The sequence below is a fragment of the Macrotis lagotis genome, chromosome 1, assembly GCF_037893015.1.
Source record: "Macrotis lagotis isolate mMagLag1 chromosome 1, bilby.v1.9.chrom.fasta, whole genome shotgun sequence".
Classification (NCBI taxonomy): Eukaryota; Metazoa; Chordata; class Mammalia; order Peramelemorphia; family Peramelidae; genus Macrotis; species Macrotis lagotis.
Window position 1 is genome coordinate 468,657,135 of NC_133658.1, and position 19,638 is coordinate 468,676,772.

General features: G+C 33.4%; 1 long non-coding RNA gene across 2 annotated transcripts in view; it reads right to left on the reverse strand.

The window, feature by feature from the left end:
- Positions 1–2,339: 2,339 nt before the first annotated feature.
- Positions 2,340–19,638, reverse strand: part of LOC141519661 (uncharacterized) — a 44,230-nt gene continuing 26,931 nt past the window's right edge. The window contains exons 5-6 of one of the 2 annotated variants that reach the window (XR_012477355.1): positions 4,743–4,822; positions 2,340–2,491 (exon numbers count right to left, since the gene is read on the reverse strand). This is a non-coding gene — a long non-coding RNA (uncharacterized LOC141519661). The remainder of the gene's footprint in view (positions 2,492–4,742; positions 4,823–19,638) is intronic. The other variant, XR_012477356.1, reaches the window with a different exon arrangement.

Sequence of the window (19,638 nt, forward strand, 5' to 3'; positions counted from 1 at the left end):
ATAGAACAATAGTGTTCCATAATGCATATATAAAAGGATTTGTTCAGTCATTCCCCAAATGATGGAAATTAACTCACAAAGCTGTCATGAATATTTTTGTACAAATGTTGTTTTTACCTTTTTGCAGGATCTCTTCAGGTTACAGACCCATTAGTTGTATTACTGGATCAAAGGGTAGGGACATTTTTATTGCCCTTTGGGCATAAGTCCATATTGCTCTCCAGAAAGGGTGGATAAGTTCACAGCTCCACCAGTAATGCATTAGTGTCCCAGATTTCCCACATCCCTTTCAACATTGATCATTGTCCTTTCTGGTCATATTGGCCAGTCTGAGAGGTGTGAGTTGATAACTCAGAGATGCTTTAATTAGCATTTCTCTAATCAGTAATGATTTGGAGCAATTTTTCATATGACTATGGATCACTTTGATTTCCCCATCTTTAAATTGTCTCTGCATATCCTTTGACCATTTGTCAATTGGGGAATGGCTTTTTTATTAAAAACTTGAATGAGTTCTCTATATATATTAGAAATGAGTGCTTTCTCATAAATACTAGTTGTAAAAATTCTTTCCCAATTTACAAAATTTCTTTTGATGATCTTATTATAGCCCTTTCATCTTTGCAAAAGCTTTTTAATTTAATGTAATCAAAATTATCTAGTTTGCTTTTAATGATGTTCTCTATCTCTTCCTTGGTAATATACTGCTTCCCTTTCCATAGATCTGATAGGTAAACTATTCCTTGATTTCCTAGATTAATTATAGTCTTTTGTGTCTAAATCTTCTATCAATTTTGATCTTATTTTGGTATATGGTTGTGAGGTGTTGGTCTACTCCAGGTTTCTGCCATAGTAACTTCCAATTTTCCCAACAATTTTTATCAAAGAAAGAGTTTTTATCCCAATAGCTGGACTCTTTGAGATTATCAAACAGCAGATTACTATAATCATTTCCTGCTATTTCACCTAGTCTATCCCTCTGATCCACCACTCTATTTCTTAGCCAATATCAGAAAGTTTTGATGACTGATGCTTTATAATATAATTTTAGAACTGGTCGGCTAAACCACGTTCTTTTGCACTTTTTTCATTAAATCCATGGAAATCTTGAACTTTATTTCTCTATATGAATTTACTTACAATTCTTTCTAACTCAGAGTAATTTTTTTGAAATTTTGATTGGTAGGGCACTAAATAAATAGTTTAATTTATGTAGAATTGTCATTTTTATTATATTAGTTTGGCCTACCCATGAGCAGTTGATTATTTGCCCAGTTTTTTTTTAATCTGATTTTAATTGTGAAAGAAGTTTTTTGTAGTTGTTTTCATAGTTTCTGAATCTGCCTTGGCAGTTGGACTCCCAAGTGTTTTATATTGTCTGAAGTTATTTTGAATGGGATTTCTCATTCTAGCTCTTGCTGCTGTACCTTTTTATTAATATATAGAAATGCTGAAGATTTATGAGGCTTTATTTTATATCCTGTGACTTTGCCAAAATTGCTAATTGTTTTGTTTTTAGATGACTTTTTGGGATTCTCTAGATATATCATCACATCATTTGCAGAGAGTGAGAATTTTGTTTCTTCCTTCTCAATTCTAATTCCTTCAATTTCTTTTACTTCTCTTATTGCTGAAGCTAACTTTTCTAACACAATATTGAAAAGTAGTGGTAATACTGGACTTCCTTGTTTCCCCCATCTTATTGGGAATGCCTCTAGCTAATCCCCATTGTATATAATGATTGTTGATGGTTTCAGATAGATACTGCTTATCATTCTAAGGAACAATCCATTTATTCCTATGATCTTTATTGAGAATATCAATTTTTAGACCATTTAAAAATAGACAATTTGATGAAGGCTTTATATAGAAGGAAAAGTTGTTTGAAATTACTATTTCACTCATTTTACAGAAATGAGCCCTATCTATCTACCCAGTAGAACCACTCGCACATACTTAGTGAGAAAATGGACTCAAGTTAACATGGCCAGTCACTGGAACCTCCTTATCAATAATCACTTCTGGAAGAAAAATTGTGACTTTTTGGATCACATGCACGGGGGAGGTCTGCATAAAGAATCATTTTCATTAGGAAAATTAAACAGTTCATATTCAATAAGTGATTTATGGAAGATAAACTGCCATTTCAAACTATCATGTCATATAAACATTGTTTTCTCCATATTTAATTGTCTTTTGTTTCTCTTTTGTTGTTCTTGTGAATTTTTGGTAGTTTTGTAAAACATAAATATGTATGTATACATATATATCTAAATATATATATACATAAATGTATATATAAATATTTCTAGGAAAGTATAGAATAACAATGAAAGGAGTAATATTGATTTATATTTATTAAATATTTTTTAAATGTTACTTTTAGAGATTGCACAATCCAGATGAACTACTGGCATTAGTATAATTTAGTTTGCACATGGGAAGTTTTTTATACTAATTGAATCAAAGTTTTGTCCACTGTCTTCCATGACTAGAAAAGAAAAAAAAGAATTAGTTCATGAAACATTTATAATAATTTCATCCTAATTTAAAGCAAAACAACTTCAAATTTGAGATAAGAAAGAGTTGAAAAGATTTCTTTTTGCAGAAAAGAATAAAAAGGGGGAAAAATTTCAAGAAATGATGTTTTGCAAAGGTAGTAGGTAAATATAAATGTCTGTGCATGTGGAACAGCTCAGAAATAACTGGAAAATGTAAGAAAATATAAATGTTATGCAATATAAATTTGCGTGTCTTCTTCCCCCATTAGCTTACAAGTTATATGAGGGCAAGCTCTGTCTGTATTTTCACTAATTGTATCCCCAGTGTTTAGCCTAGTGCCTGGATGTTATAGGCATTTAACAAATATATATCAATTTGGAAATATTGTAATGCAAAACATTCTAACAGAGAAAGATAGGTACTGGTACATCCTGAACCAAAGGAACTCATTGTCTATGAGCTGATTAAAAAAAATTCATTTCAAAACAATTAGTTTTCTTTGTCATGCATTTATTTAAAAAAAATTATACCAAAGCAGGAATCCATAGATTTCACAGATTTATAAAGCAATCTATGAAACAAAACAGGTAAAGAACTGATACCTCACAGTAGTTCAGAGAGCTAGGACAACTATTGTAATAAATGACAATGTTATCTCCTATGTAGAGGGGGGAAAACAAAACAAAACAAAACACCCCCCCCCACACACACACACACATATACCTTCACACATACAAACACAATGACCCTTCAGAATCTGAAGAACACTTCACAAAAATTATCTCATAGGCATTTCTTTCTCTTAATCCTAATTCCTCCTACCAAAAATATCTAATCTGTAAACACGTTTATCAAAAGTATGTATGTACAATACAAACCTGACTATTTGTCACTGAGGAGACATGGATGGTATGGGAGGGTAGAAGGAACATTTGTAATTTAAATATAACCAGGTACATATGGATGAACATAAATAAGTAAGTTTTTAAAGAGAGAGAGGAAAAAAAAACAAGAACTGATACTCCAAAGTAAAGAATCTCTGGAAATATAATTATTCTTGGAAAGTTAAGCCTACTGGTCAGACAAGGGCTGCTTATAGATTGTTCTTCCTAACTTCTTTACCTAGGCATTTCTCTTCTACTAATAGAAATCTTATTTAGCTATTAATATTATATTAAATACTCTTCACAGCCTAGGTTTAAGAAAGAAAAAATCTTTTCTTTTAATTTCATAATGCCTTTCTCTGTGCTTTTGTTATTAACTCTTTGAAAGAAGGTATATGGGTATAAAACTTAATCTCCTGGGGCAGCTAGGTTGCACAGTGGATACAGCACCAGTCCTGGAGTCAGGAGGACCTGAGTTCAAATCTAACCTAAGAAAATATTATCATAGTTGTGTGACCTTGGGAAAGTCACAACTCCATTGCCTTAAATAAATAAAATTTAAAAAGAAAACCAAAAAAAGCCTAAATCTCCTTATCTTTACGGTGACTTAACTGTTATCTTGGCTCAGATAAATGATCAGTCTACATAAATAATCAGATTACCAAGTAAAGCTATGTTACCCCCATACTCAATAAACTCTAGGATCTCTTTATCATATCCTAGATCTCTGTTTGAGGTGCTTTAAAAAAAATCCCCCTCTCCATCCTTTTAGTCTCATTACATCTTATACTAAAATGGAAACCCATGAACTCCTCAACACTGACCTTCTTACTTTTCCAAATAAAACACTCAGTTATGGATATTTTCCCTGGTGGTCCTCCAGGTTGGAATTATCTCTAGTTTCCTTCAAGTAACACCTAAAATACCACCTTCTACAGGAAATCTTTACCAATTCTTCTTCATTCCAGAGCCTTTTCCCAATTAATTATTTCCTAATTATTCAGTATTTAGCTCAAATATATTTATTTGCTTATTGTTTCCCTCATTCAACTTTGAGGATTCTGCTGCCACTTTGTATCCTTACCAATTCACAAAGTATTTAGGATATAATAATAACAGGTGCTTAATAAACCCTAATTTATTGATTTGTAGTAGTACATGGATAGTGAAAGATGAAAGTATGCTTCCACATAAAACAAAATATAGATAATGCACATACACACATTTGACATGTATATGTGATGCAGACAATTATGAATGTATAAAATTTATAATTAGAAATGAATGCTTTAATCTTTAATGCTGCTAAATTTTGTTAATTATGGAAGGCTGCTTGCTCCTGAGATATAAACTGACCTTAGTTCATTGTATCTTGTCTCTCCATTCTGCCTTCACCCATCTTCCAATTCTTAGTTACTTGACCCTGTCCACTGATGCTAGAGTGATAGGAAATTATGTGTATTTAAGAGGAAGCAGTGCCCCTTCTTGCTTCTTCTTAACTCTGTCTTTCACTCTACATGATGTCTGTATCTCTCTTTCCTTTCTGGGCTATGTGCTCCCATGCTAGGCCCTGGTGGTTCATTATAGGCCTCCATGTTACTTCTCTCTCTCTTTCTCTCTCTCTCTCTCTCATCTCTCACTCTCTCACTCAACCTTCACCTAGGCTATCCACAAATTACTTACAGCTTATCTAGGAGTTTTAATCTATTTACTTTGTAATAATCTGTAATAAAATTCTGAGAAGTTATAAAATCCTAGGGAGCACAAGAATTCCTTCATCTTTCAGGAAACCCTCAATTTCTATCTTTGTTTGGTTACACCAAATCCCATTATCAAAATATGTCTATGCATACACACATATTTTTATGAGTATATGTCTAAGTTGTTTCCCTATTATATACATTGAGTTTGTATAGGAATAACTTATTTACTAAAGGTTTCCCAAAAGAACAGAGAAGTAAAAAAAAAAAAAACCCAGACTATCATCATGATGCAAGAAGTACCAGAAAACAAATTCAGAACCTAGAAAAAATAAAATTAGTTCTAAGAACTCATATATCACCAGTAGGAAAAAAATAAGATTAAATAAAATAAAAACAAACAAAAAATCTGCTGAAACTCTAATACACAGTGGTTTAACAATTCCAATGGCAAACATCAAATTCTCTAAGCACTCAAGGAGAATAAAACTCAAATATGATGAAAAGGAATTATGTATAACTCAAAACTATTTTGCATACACCATAAACTACAAAGGGAATGGAATCATATGTTTTGAGGAGTAAAGCAACTCAAGGTGACCTACCTTGCAATTCTGCGCCTAATTATTAAAGAAAAATATTCAATATTAAATAAAAGACAAGACATTTGTGACATTATAATGGAAAAATACAATAAAGAGAGGCAGCTAGGTGGTGCAGTGGATAGAGCACCACCTGTGGAGTCAGGAGGACCTGAGTTCAATTTTTGCCCCAGAAATGTAATAATTACCTAGTTATGTTGTCTTGGACAAGTCACTTATACCCATTACCTTGAAAAAAACAAAACAAAACAAATAAACAGCAGCAAAAGAAAATACCATAGACAATAGGATTCCTTGCTTTGCAAACATACTATAAAACACATTCAAGAAAGATCAAATCAAATAAATATTTACAATTCAAATAAACATTTACTACACATCAATGAACTGCTAAACACTATGCCAAGTGATTGGGGTGAAATAATAAAAGGAAGGGTGTATCTTGCCTTCAAGGTGCTTAAGTTCTAATGCATAAAGACAACACACAAAAGAAGGTAGGAAAAGGGAGGTGGGAACTCCTAAGGGGGTTTTTGTAGTATCTGGTTCTTCAGAGTTTGCTGGCCTGGCAGTAAATACATGGAAGAGAAGTAAAGAAGCAATTTAGGGGAAAGAAAACAAGGTATTCTTTTTTTTATTTTAGGGTTTTTGTTTTTTGCAAGGCAAATAGGGTTAAGTGGCTTGCCCAAGGCCACACAGCTAGGTAATTATTAAGTGTCTGAGACCAGATTTGAACTCAGGTATTCCTGACTCCAGGGCCGGTGCTTTATCCACTATGCCACCTAGCCACCCCTGAAATCAAAGTATTCTTAATGCATTTTGCCAACCAATCTTAATCCCAAGGCTTAGTTTCTTTTATTTTTTTTAATTCACCTTTTATTTGTTTTGTATTTATTTCTGATTTTAACTTCCTTGAAGGTAGAGATTTTCTTTTGCCTTTTCATACTTTGTACTCTTAGCAACTCCCTGGCACATAGTAATACTTAATAAATGTTGAATTAATTTATGAATGAATGAATGAAAGATCTGACCATGTCACTTCCCTACTGAGAAGCTTCAAGTAGACCTCTATTATCACCAGGTAAAATTCTAAATCCATCTCTTTGGAATTGAATGCTCTTCACTATTTGACTCCAGTTTATCTTTTCAGACTTATTTCTTGTTATTCTCTCTCACAAACAATTTTAATTAAATTATCTACAAAACTTTCTATTTCCCACCATCTTTCAATCATCAACTTTTGCTGTAGGTACCACAAGGCTTTTGATGGTATTGATGAAGTATAGTAATTTGAAGTGTGTAGTTTCAGGTTCAATTGTATGATGAAATCACAAAAGAACCAGTTTTAACACAGCGTTTAGGGACAGAATGCTTATTTAAATATTATTATGGTTACCAGAAATCAAAGAACAGAGAAAATAAAGGCAGTAGTCTGATCTCCTGAAGAGATTAGCAAGAAAGAAAGTAGATAGTTAATAGGAGCAGCTGCTGCCAAAGGAGAATAAGGACAAGAAATTAGGGACAGTTGCAAATGTATAAGGGGTATAGGTCAGGTTTTTATATGGGAGTTGGGAGAAAAGCTTGAGGTACATTTATAGTTCTTCATCTCAGTACTCTTTTTTTACATGAAATTAGCCTGGGGACATTTTGGGAAAGAATGTAAACCATTGCTTTTCAGTAGAGGTGAGGTTCTACATTAACAATGGGCATATTTCCCATAACATTTTATCTATTTCGTTATAAACAGCCATTAGTGTTTTTATCAGCTCACATACTTTTATTTGCTTTCTTATTTTCCTTTAGGAAAAAATGAATTCTTTGGTGATAGAGGCTAAATTGATTTTTTTGGCACAGAGATTTGCATTATCATAAATGCTTGGTAAATGCTTGTTTAATTGAAATGGACATAAAGACAGTGAACTTGAAATAATTTATGGACAAAACTAGAATTTGAATTTTCAATTATGTGATTAGAGTAATGACAGAGTAGCATTTAGAAAAAGAAGCTTATATCACAAAAGTTATAATGACTTCTTCAAGAGCAGGACATGCCAGTCCAACCTAATTTCATTTTTTTTACACATTACTTCATTGCCAGATCAGTATGAGTAAGTGGAAACCAACAAAAGAAATTTTAAATGGAGGTTTAAAATGGTTTTTATGAGATGATTTAAGGAAGGTCTAGTAAAAAAATTCACAAAAGTACCAGCTCTGATGTATTTAACTACAAAAGGGTTTATTTAGGTATTTATGTAGTTAGCAGAAGTTAAGGGAAAGAAAGGGTAAAGGCAGTTGGAAACCACTGATAGGATTAGCAGCAGTAGAAGAAACATCAGCAACATAAGCCACCATGAGAAGATAGGCAGTAATGAAAGTTATAGGAGTATGAGAGGATACAGTGAGCTCGTTTCACTGGAAGATGAACAACTCAACTGAATAGGAGAGTAATCATTTAGGGGGTATATAGGCAAAGCTAGGGAAACAGAGGGAAAGGGAGAGGAAAATTAGGGAAACTTATATAGGTGAGAGGGCTCAGAGCAGAGCTCAAAGAGGAGAGATGAAGTAATGTGGGATATGATGATGTGTATCTGACTTAGTCACTGACCTCATCTCAATAATTTGAAAATAGTGATTATTTACATCAATGTTAAATGTAAGATATATGGTCAATAAAGAGATTAATTTTAAAATTTATTTCTCTGTCTAATATTTCCTCTACTATAAGTTAAAAAGTTCTCATGCTCTTTGTGGAGAATTAAATAAATTGTTGTCAATATGATGAGAATACAGATTTGTAGATATGGGAACACAGACACAAAATGTTTTCAAAAACTCAAATCACAATATAGTTGGATAGAGAATTTAGAAAAGGGAATCAGGTTTAAGAGGGAAAGGGAGATGAAGTTTTGAGAAACTTAAAATGACAAAGAACATCATTGATTGGAAGTGAAGGTATATTAATATATTACTATATTACTATAGATTTACATTTCAGAAAGCTTACTTTATCACTTCACTGGATAGGGATACCAGTTAGAAGAATATTACAAAATCTCAGACATGAGTTTATAAGGTATTTAAGTTAATTGAAAATGAGGAATTAATGATAATATCAAAGTTGAGGGCCATTGGCAGGGGGAAAATTGGTATTCTTTAGGAATAAAGACAATAAGAAGAAGTTTGAACAAAAAAGCTAATGAATTCTGGATATGTTGAGTTTAAGATTCCTATGAACACATTATTCCACACTTTCACTTCATATAGTCCAATGTTTGCAAAATCAAATTGTTTTACCCTGTATGATTTATCTCATATGCACCCAATTCTCTCTTCTCACTTAGACAATAAAAGTAGTTCAAAATCTTAACACACCTTGTGATTTTTAAAATATTTTTCTAATTGACCCTCTCTACATGAATTCTATCTTCATTTCAAATTCTTCTCCTCTGCTGCAAAGGTGAACATTCTAAAATGTAAATCGTAGCAAGTTCCAATCATCATCCCCCTCACTCAGTGATCTCTGGACACTTCCCTATTACCTTTAGGAAGAAATATGTCTTCTATCACTTAAAAGTCTTCATAAACTTACCCCTTCTTAATCACCCCAAAACTCATTCTGTTTCCTACACACTTTGTTCAACCACATTGACCTTTCTGTAGTTCCTGAAACACATTAGTATTATATTTGTGCTGGTTATCACTTAAGCCTGGCATGCTGAGACTTCTGACCAAAATAGCAGAGTAATACAAGCACTGTACTAAATGCTCCTGGTTTCCCCTCAAAAATCACATGGAACAAAAGCTCTTAAAAGAAATTCTATCGACAAGACCCAGAAAAAGAAGCTAGGAAATGAACAGCTATCAACAAGGTCTGTCTCAGGGGACTGTGGGTGAACCAGTAAAAGAGAACAGGGGGCAAGTGAAGGGACAGCAACAGGGTGAAGCCAGAGGACATAAGACCTTGGAGGCTTTAGTAAACGGTGGGTCCTAGGAACAACATTAGCCATGGAATCTTTGGCCAGGGTGAAGAGAGGTGGTCTGGTGAGTCCCAGTCTACAGGAGGGTAAGTTCCAAAGAAAAGAGTTTCAGAGAATGCCTGAAAATCACCAGCTGGGCAAAGGATCTGAGCTTCATACTTTTAGCAGAGAATTATTCTTCCCCCACAACCCTCAGGCTTAGCTGAGGGTAACAGAGCTCACTCTGCTGAAAGGGAGATTAACTACTTCCCCCAGGGCCCAGCCTATTGTTCAAGGTCAACTCAGAACTGCTTCCCCTCCTCACTTCCTCCAGCATTAGGGAAAGGGTTTCAAACATTCCATAGAAAGCAACAAACACTTCCTACTCACTGGCCCAATTGGAATTACTAAGCCAAGTGAACAAAGCCTCTAGGTTTTTCAAAAGCAAACTTCTGACAGTCAGTGCCTTCACTAACACAAGATCCTAGGAAAATGACGAAAGAACAACTAGCCCATGTAGAGATACTTAGAAGTGACAGATTCTAACCCAGAGAGATCTAGCACTTCTGAGAATACAAATTGGTCTCCAGTTAAGAAAGACTTCATTGAAGAAATTCAGGAAGGAGTTTAAAAATCAATTGGGAAAATTGGGAAAATAAACAAGAGAAAATTAACACATTGCAATAGAAAATTAACATCTTGCAACAACAAAACAAAACCTTGGAAAATACAATTGGATAAATACAAAAGGAAATTAAATCTCTCAAAACTAAACTTGGGCAAATGGAAAACTCCTTCAAAAATAGAACTGATCGATTGGAAAAGGAGTTGCAAAAAGGTATATGAAGAAAAATTCTTCTCTAAAAAGAAGAATGGAATCTGTGGAAACTGATGTCTTCAAGAGACAACAAGATTCTGTTAAACAAAACCAAAAGATTGAAAAATAGAAAAAAATGTAAAATACCTCATCAGCAAAACCACTGACACTAAGAAAATATTGAGAAGGGAGAATATGAGAATTATAGGGCTTCCTGAAAACATTGAAGAGGGGGAAAAAAAGCCTGGACTTAATCTTACAGTATTTAGTGATGGAAAACTACCCTGACATCATGGAACCAGAGGACAAAATAGTTACTGAAAGAACAGATCGATCCCCTCTGGAAAGAGATACTAAAATGAAAGCACCAAGGAATGTTGTGGACAAACTCAAGAAATGTCAGATAAAAGATAAAATCTTGCAAGCAACCAGAAAAAAAAAACATTTTAAATACCAAGAAGCCACAGTAAGGCTTATGTAGGACCTGGCTGCATCAATATTAAGGGATTGAAGGGCCTGGAATGAGATAATCTGAAGAGCAAGGGAGTTTGGAATGCAGCCAAGAATCCACTATCCAATAATGTTGAGCATTCTCTTCCAGGGGAAAAGGTAGACATTTAATGAAATAGGAAACTTCCAATATTTCCTGATGAAAAGACCAGAGCTAAATTGAAAATTTGGACATTAAACAATAGACTCAAGAGACACACGAAAAGATAAAAAAAAAGGGTAAAGAAAAAAACTGCTATCTAATAAGAAGAAACTTGCTATATCCCCACCTGGGAGAAAGATTCTCATAACTTGAGAATTGTAAATCTATTAGAGAGAATATACTAAGCCAGAATTGATGGACACTCATGACTTTGCTGTGACTCAGATAGAATAATTTAAAAACAATACATATTTAAAAAGGGGGAGAGTAAGGAGATGGAAGGATAGAGGAGACTAAATGGGGTATTTCTTATTTCATTAAGAGGTACAAAATACATATTACAATAGAGCAGAAGAAGAGAGGTGAGAATCACTTGAATCTTTGTCTCATCATACTTGCCTTAAAGTTGACTTATACACAGTTAAGTTAAAAAACTTATCTTACCTTTCAAGTATTAAAAGGGGAAAATGGGAAGGAGAACAAGGAGGGGCAGAAAAAAGGGAACTATGAAATGGAAGGGAAAGAAGAAGGAGAAGAGAGAATGGGGAAAGCAAGGGGAGGGGGCTTGATATAGGAGAGCAATCACAGTAAAGATGGTGGTATTCAGAAACAAAATATTGGGGAATATTGATTAAGTGAGAAAAGGGGAATGTTAGAGGGAAGATAACATGGAAGGCAATAAACAGATAGCAATTATAACTTTGAATGTGAATGGGATGAACTCTCCCTTAAAATGCAAGCAGATAGCAGAGTGCATTAAAAATCAGAATCCAACAATATGCTGCTTACAAAAAAAATCATTTGAAGTAGAGAGATATATGTAGAGCAAAGGTAAAAGGTTGGAGCAAAATATATTTGGCTTCAGCTGAAGTGAAAAAAGCAGGGATAGTAATCCTTATCTCAGACAAAGCAGCTGCAATATATAGATAGTGTTAAAAGAGATAAGGAAGGGAACTACATCCTCCTAAAAGGTACCATAGACAATAAAGTAAATTCAATTTTAAATATGTATGCACCCAATGGAATAGAATCCAAATTCTTAGAGGAGAAGTTAAAAGAGCTACAGGAAGACATAGACAGCAAAACTACCAGTGGGAGACCTCACACTCCCGCTCTCAGATATAGATAAATCTAAGCATAAAATAAAAAAGAAAGAAGTTAAGGAGGTAACTAGCTTGTTAGAAAACCTTAATATGATAGACTTATGGAGGAAATTGAATGAGGATAGAAAGGAATATACTTTTTTCTGCAGTAAATGGCACTTACACAAAAATTGACCATGTATTAAGGCATAAAAGCCTAATGATCAATTCTAGAGAGGCAAAAATAGTGAATACATCTTTCTCAGATCATAAGGCAATAAAAATCATATGAACTATTGGACCAGGGAGATATAGACCCAGAATTAATTGGAAACTAAATAACCTCATTTTAAAGAATGAGTGGATCAAATTATAGAAAGAATTAATTATTTCATCCTAGATAATGACAATAATGAAGCAAGATAGAAAAACTAATGGGATTCACTCAAATTGGCTATCAGGGGATATATTATATCTTTAAATGGCTACATGAATAAATTAGAGAAAAAGGAAATCAATGAACTAAATATGCAATTTAAAAAAAATAGAGAAAGAACAAACTAAAAAAAAACCCTATTAAATACCAAATTAGAAATTCTAAAAATTGAAGGAGAAGGGGGCGGCTAAGTTCCTTAGTGGATAGAGCACTGGCCCTGGAATCAGGAGTACCTGAGTTCAAATCTGGCATCAGACAATTAATAATTACCTAGCCATGTGGCCTTGGGCAAGCCACTTAACCCTATTGCCTTAAAAAAAAAAAGACCTAAAAAAATTAAAGGAGAAATTAATAAAATTGTAAGCAAGAAAACTATTGGACTAAAGAAATAAAACCAAGAGTTGGTTTTATGAAAAAAAACAAAGAAATTGATAAAAAAAAAAAGAAAAGAAAAGAAAAGAAAGAAGAAAAACAAATTGCTAGTATCATAATAGATATAGGTTAACTCACCCCCAATGAGGAGGAAATTAAAGAAAGAATTCAGAATTATTTGGCCCAAATCTATCCCAATAAATTTGACAATCTAAGTGAAATGGAGGAATATTTACAAAAAATATAAGCTGCCCAGATTAAATGAAGAGAAAATAATTTACCTAAATAACACTATCTCAGAAAAAGGAATTCAACAAGCCATTATTGAACTCCCTCAGAAAAAAATCTACAGGGCCACATGGATACTCAAGTGAATTCTAGCAAACATTTAAGGAATAACTGATTCCAATTCTATATAAATTATTTGGAAAAATTGGTACTGACAGAACTATGCCTAACTCTTTCTATGACACCAATATGGTTCTGATACCTAATTGAAGAAGAGTTAAAAATAGAGAAAGAAAATTATAGACCTATCTCCTTGATGAATATAGATGCAAAAATCTTAAATAAAATCTTTGCAAAATGATTACAAGTTATCACAAGGATAATACATTATGACCAAGTAGAATTTATCCCAGGAATGCAGTGTTGGTTGAGTGTTAGGAAAACTGTTAATATAACTAATTATAACAATAACAAACCTATCAGAAATCATATGATTATATCAATAGATGCTGAAAAAGCTTTTGACAAAATACAGCAACCACTCATACTAAAAGCACTAGAGAGTGCAGGATTAAATGAATTGTTCCTCAGAATAATAAGTAGTATCTATCAGAAACCATCAACATGCATCATATGCAATGGGAATTGGCCAGGGGCATTCCTATTAAGATTAGGGTGAAAAAGGATGCCCACTATCACCACAACTATTCAATATTGTATTAGAAATGTTAGCTTCAAATAAGAGAAGAAAAAGAAATTGAAGGAATAAGAATTGGGGAGGAAGAGACATAACTCTCACTCTTTGCAGATGAAATGATGGTATACCTAAAGAATCCTAAAAATTCATCTAAAAACTACTAGAAATAATTAGCAACTTTAGCAAATTCACAGGATATTAAATAAACCCTCATAAATCCTTAACATTTCTCTATATGACTACCAAGGTACAGAAGAATGAGCTAGAAAGTGAAATCTGATTCAAAGCAACCTCAGACAGTATAAAATACCTGGAATACTACCTGCCAAGGCAAACTCAAATTAATTTTGAAAATAATGACAAAACACTTCTCACACAAATAAAATCAGATTTAAATAACTGCTCAAACATAAACTACTCATGCATAGGTCAAGCTAATATAATAAAAATGACAATTCTACCAAAACTAAACTACTTGTTATGTGCCCTACTAATCAAAATTCCAAAAACTTTCTTTAATGTTTTAGAAAAAATTGTATGTAAATTCATATGGAGAAATAAAACATCAAGAATTTCCAGGGTCTCAATGAAAAAAAGTGCAACAGAAGGCCGTTTAGCTTAACCAGATATAAAATTATATTGTAAAGCATCAGTCATCAAAACTTTCTGGTATTGGCTAAAAAATAGAGTGGTAGATTAGTGGAAAAGATTAGGTACAATAGCAGGAAAAGATTATAGTAGTCTGCTGTTTCATAAAATGAAAGTGTCCATCTGTTGAGATGAAAACTCTCTCTGATAAAAGCTGTAGGGGGAAAATTGGAAGTTAGTATGGAATAAACTAGGATGAGACCAATACCTCATACACTATACCAAGATAAGATAAAAATGAATATAACATTTAGACATAAAAATAATAGTATAAGCAAACTAGAAGATCAAGGAGTAGTTTACCTGTCAGATCTATGGAAAGGTAAACAGTTTAGGACCAAGGAAGAGATAGACAACATCATTCAAAACAAAGTAGATAATTTTGATTACATTAAATTTTAAAAAAATCTTTTGCACATACAAAACTACTGTAACCAAGATCAAATGAAATCTAGTATATTGGGAAACAATTTTGACAACTAGTATTTATGACAAAGGACTCATATCTAAAATATATAGAGAACTGAATCAAATTTTCAGAAAAAAAACCCAGCCATTCCCCAATAGACAAATGGTCAAAGGATATGTGGAGGCAATTTACAGATGAGGAAATCAAAGCAATCTCTAGTCATATGAAAAACTGCTTTGAATCAATACTTATTAGAGAAATGCAAATTAATGCATCTCTGAGTTAACACTGCACAACACTCAGACTGGTCAGTATGAGCAGAAAAGACAACGTTCAGTGTTGACAATGTTCAGTGAGGGAAATTTGTGACACTAATACATTATTGGTGGAGTTATGAACTCCATTCTCATAAATCTCAAGAATTTCAACTCTATTAGAGATAATATTCTTTTCCAGAACGATGGACACTTGTGATTCTTCTGTGACTCAGAATGATTTAAAAACAGTACCCCGAGATCACCTGGTTCTCCCCACCCCACCCCTACCCCCAGGGCTAGGGAATAGGCCACTAATCAAGGTCCCAGACACTCCAGAGAAAGCATTTAGTAACCCCCTACTGACTGGCCCACTTACAGTTACTAAGCCCAGTGAACAATACCTCTAAGGGACTCAATGCCAAAGGTCTGTGAATTAGCCCCATCCCCAACCCAAGATCCTAGGAAAATGAAGACCATAGAAAAGTAGGGTCCATTGAATGTTTCCTTGAATACAAGGATCCTAACTCAGAGAGAAATATGATTTGGTCTCCAATCCAGAAAGACTTCTTAGAATAGATCAGGAAGGAATTTGAAAATAAAGTGGAAAAATTGCATAAAGAAACACAAGAGAAAATTAACACTTCATAAGAGAAAATTATCATCTTGCAACAAGAAAATGAAAATACAATTGGAAAAGTGCAAAAAGAAAATAATTCTCTCAAACCCACAAATGGGCAAATGGAACACTGCTTCAAAAAAAACTGACCAATTGGAGGAGTTACAAAAGATAAATGAAGAAAATTCTTCTCTAAAAACAATTGGAATCTGTGGAAACTAATGACTTCATGAGATAACAAGACTCTGATAAACAAAAACAAAAAAAAACATAGTAGGAGAAAATGTAAAATATTTCATCAGCAAAACAACTAACCTGGAGAACAGACCCAGGAGAGAGAACTTAATCACTGGGCTTCTTGAAAACATTGAGAAGGGAAAAAGCCTGGAATCCATATTCAAGGATATAGTGAATGAGAATTTCCCTGCTATCATGGAACCAGAGGGCAAAATAGTTTCTGAAAGAATACATCCATCCCCTCCTGAAAGGGACCCAAAATGAAAACACTAAGGAATATTGTGACCAAATTCCAGAACTATCAGATCAAAGATAAAATTCTGCAATCAACCAGAAAGAAACAATTTACATACCAAGGAGCTACAGTAAGGATTAACTAGGGCCTGGCTGTTTTAACATTAAGAGATTGAAGGTCTTGGAATCTGGAAATCTGAAGAACAAGGGAGGTTGGAAGGCAGCCAAGAATTCACTATTCAGCAAAACTGAGACTTCTCTTCTTGAGGAAAAGATGGACATTTAACAAAATAGGAGACTTCCAACATTTTCTGATGAAAAGACCAGAGATAAATAGAAAATTTGACTTCAAAGAGGAGACTCAAGACATACATCAAAAGGTTAAAAAATGGAAAAGAAAAAACTGCTATCTAATAAGATTAAACTGGCTATATCCCCACCTAGGAGAAAGAGTCTCATAACTTTTGAGAATTGTAATTCTATTACAGAAAATGTACTTGGCCAGAAGTAATGGAAACTTATGACTTGTCTGTGACTTTGATAGAATGTTTTAAAAATAATATCACCTTTAAAAGGAGGGCAGTAAAATGATGGGAGAATGAAGGAGACAGAATGAGGTAAATTACTTCACATGAAGAGGTTCAAAGGACTTATTGCAATAGAGGGGAAGAAGGGGGGAAGTGAGAACTGCCTGAATCTTACTATCATCATATTTGACTCAAACAAGGAATAACACAGCAACACATTCAGTTAATTTTAGAAACTTATCTTACTTTTCAAGTATTAAAAGGGGAAAGATGGAGGGGGTAGGACAAGAGGAAATGTCAGAAGGAAGGGAAGAAAGAATGTGCAAAAGGAAAGGCAAAGAAAAGGGAAGGGGCTTGGATATAAAGAGGCAAATTACATTGATGGAAGTGGTATTCAGGAACAAAATACTGGGAAATAGGAATCTGGCAAAAAAAATACAGAGGGAAGATAGCATGGAGGGTAATACAGAGTTAGTAATTATATTGTCGAATGTGAATGGGATGAACTTTTCCATAAAATGTAAGTGAATAGCCAACTGGATTAAAAACCAGGATCCTACAGTATGCTGATTACAAGAAACTCATTTGAAGCAGTGAGATAAATACAGAATAAAGATAAAAGTGGAGCAGAATAGATTATGCTTCAGGGGTAGAAGGGGTAGCAATCCTTATATCAGATGAAATAGCTGCAAAAATAGATCTCATTAAAAGAAATAAGGAAGAAAACAATATCCTCCTAAAAGGTACAATTGACAATGAAGCAATTTCAATAATAAATATGTGTGCACTAAACAGTATAGCACCCAAATTCTTAGAGGAGAAGCTAAATGAGTTACAGGAAGACACAGATAAGCAGGGCATAGACATAGACAATAAGACATGGAGGCAGGAGATCCCAACCACCCTCTCTCAAATTTAAATAAATCTATCCATGAAGTGAACAAGAAAGAAGTTAAGGAGTTAAACAGAATGTTAGAAAACCAGACATGATAGACCTATGGAGAAATTTGAATGAGAATGGAATGGAATATGTTTTTTTTTCCTGCAGTATATGGCACCTACACAAAAATTGACCATTAAAAACCTCATAATCAAATGAAGAAAGGTATAAATGGTGAATACTTCCTTCTCTGACCATGAAAATAATATGCAATAATGGGCCATGGAAACCAAAACTAATTGGAATCTATATAATCTTCTTTTTTTCTTTTTTCTTTATTTATTGTCATCCATTTCAACGTGCATATTTTCAAGTTACAAAATGTCCTTCCACCCTCCCTTCCCACCCCACCCCCTCTCCTCAGTGGCAAGCAGTCAGGTTAGCACTGTACACACATATATTTTTGATAAACATATTTACAGATTAGTATTAGGCATTTTTGAAATGAAAAATTAGGATTGTGAGAAAGAGAAACTTAAAAGTTAATTTTTAGAAAGTGTTCATCTGATTCTGGAGTGTTGTTTTGTGTGTGTTTGTGTGTGTCCATGTGTTTTCTTTTAATTTTGTTTTTTTTTCTTCCTCTGGATTGGGATAACATAATCCATAATCAGTCTAATATAGTTGTCCTAGCTCTCTGAAATGCTAAGAGTTGCTGCTTCCAACAAGGTTCTTCATCTCACAATGATGTTGATTTGTACATTTACCTCTTGGTTCTACTCCCTTTACTCAACAACAGATTCTATAAGTCATTCTGTGCTTCTCTAGAATGTGACCATTAATGGTTTCTTATAGAACAAAAGTATTTCATAGCATTCATATACATTCCACTATTGATGGGCATACCTTCAATTTCTAATTCTTTGCCACTTACCAAAAAGGGCTGCTATAAATATTTTGGGACATGTTGACTTTTCCCTTTTTAAAATAATTTCTTCTGGATATAGACCTAGAATTGGAACTGCTGAGTCAAAGTATATGAACAGTTTTAGTGCTCTTTGGGCATAGTTCCTTATTGCTCTCCAGAATGCTTGGATCCATTCAGAATTCCACCAGCAATGCATCAATGTCCCAACCCTCCCACAACCTCTCCAACATTGATCATATGACTTTTTTTCTCACCTTGTCCAATCTAATAGGAGTGAGATGATACCTCATTGTTGTTTTAATTTACATTTTCCTAATCAGTAATTATTTGGAGTATCTTTTCATATGATTATATATGGCTTTAAGTTCTTCATTTGAAACCTGTTCATATATTGTGACAATTTTTCAGTTGGGATTAAAAAAAACACATTTTAAAGAATGAGTGGATCATATAACAATTTATAGATGGAATTAATGATTTCATCCTAGATAATGACAATAACAAGATAACATACCAAAATTTAAGGGATAGCTAACACATTTATTTGGGGATATATCTCTAAATGCTTACATGAATAAAGTAGAGAAAGAGGAAATAAATGAACGAGGCATGCAACTAAAAAAATTAGATAAAGGACAAATTACAAACCCCCAATTAAATATCAAATTAGAAATTCTAAAAATAAAAGGAGAAATTAATAAAATTGATAGTTATGGAACTATTGAACTCATAAATAAACCCAAGAATTGATTTTATGAAAAGAATCAATAAAATTGATAGATCTTTGTTTACTTTGATTAAAAAAGAAAGAACATCAATTAATTAGAATCAAAAATGAAAAACGAGAACTCACCATCAATGAGGAAAACTTAAAATAATAATTCAGAACTATTTTGCCCAACTGTATGCCAATCTACATGAAATGGATGAATATTTACAAAAATATAAGTTGCCCAGGTTAAATGAAGAGGAAATTAAGT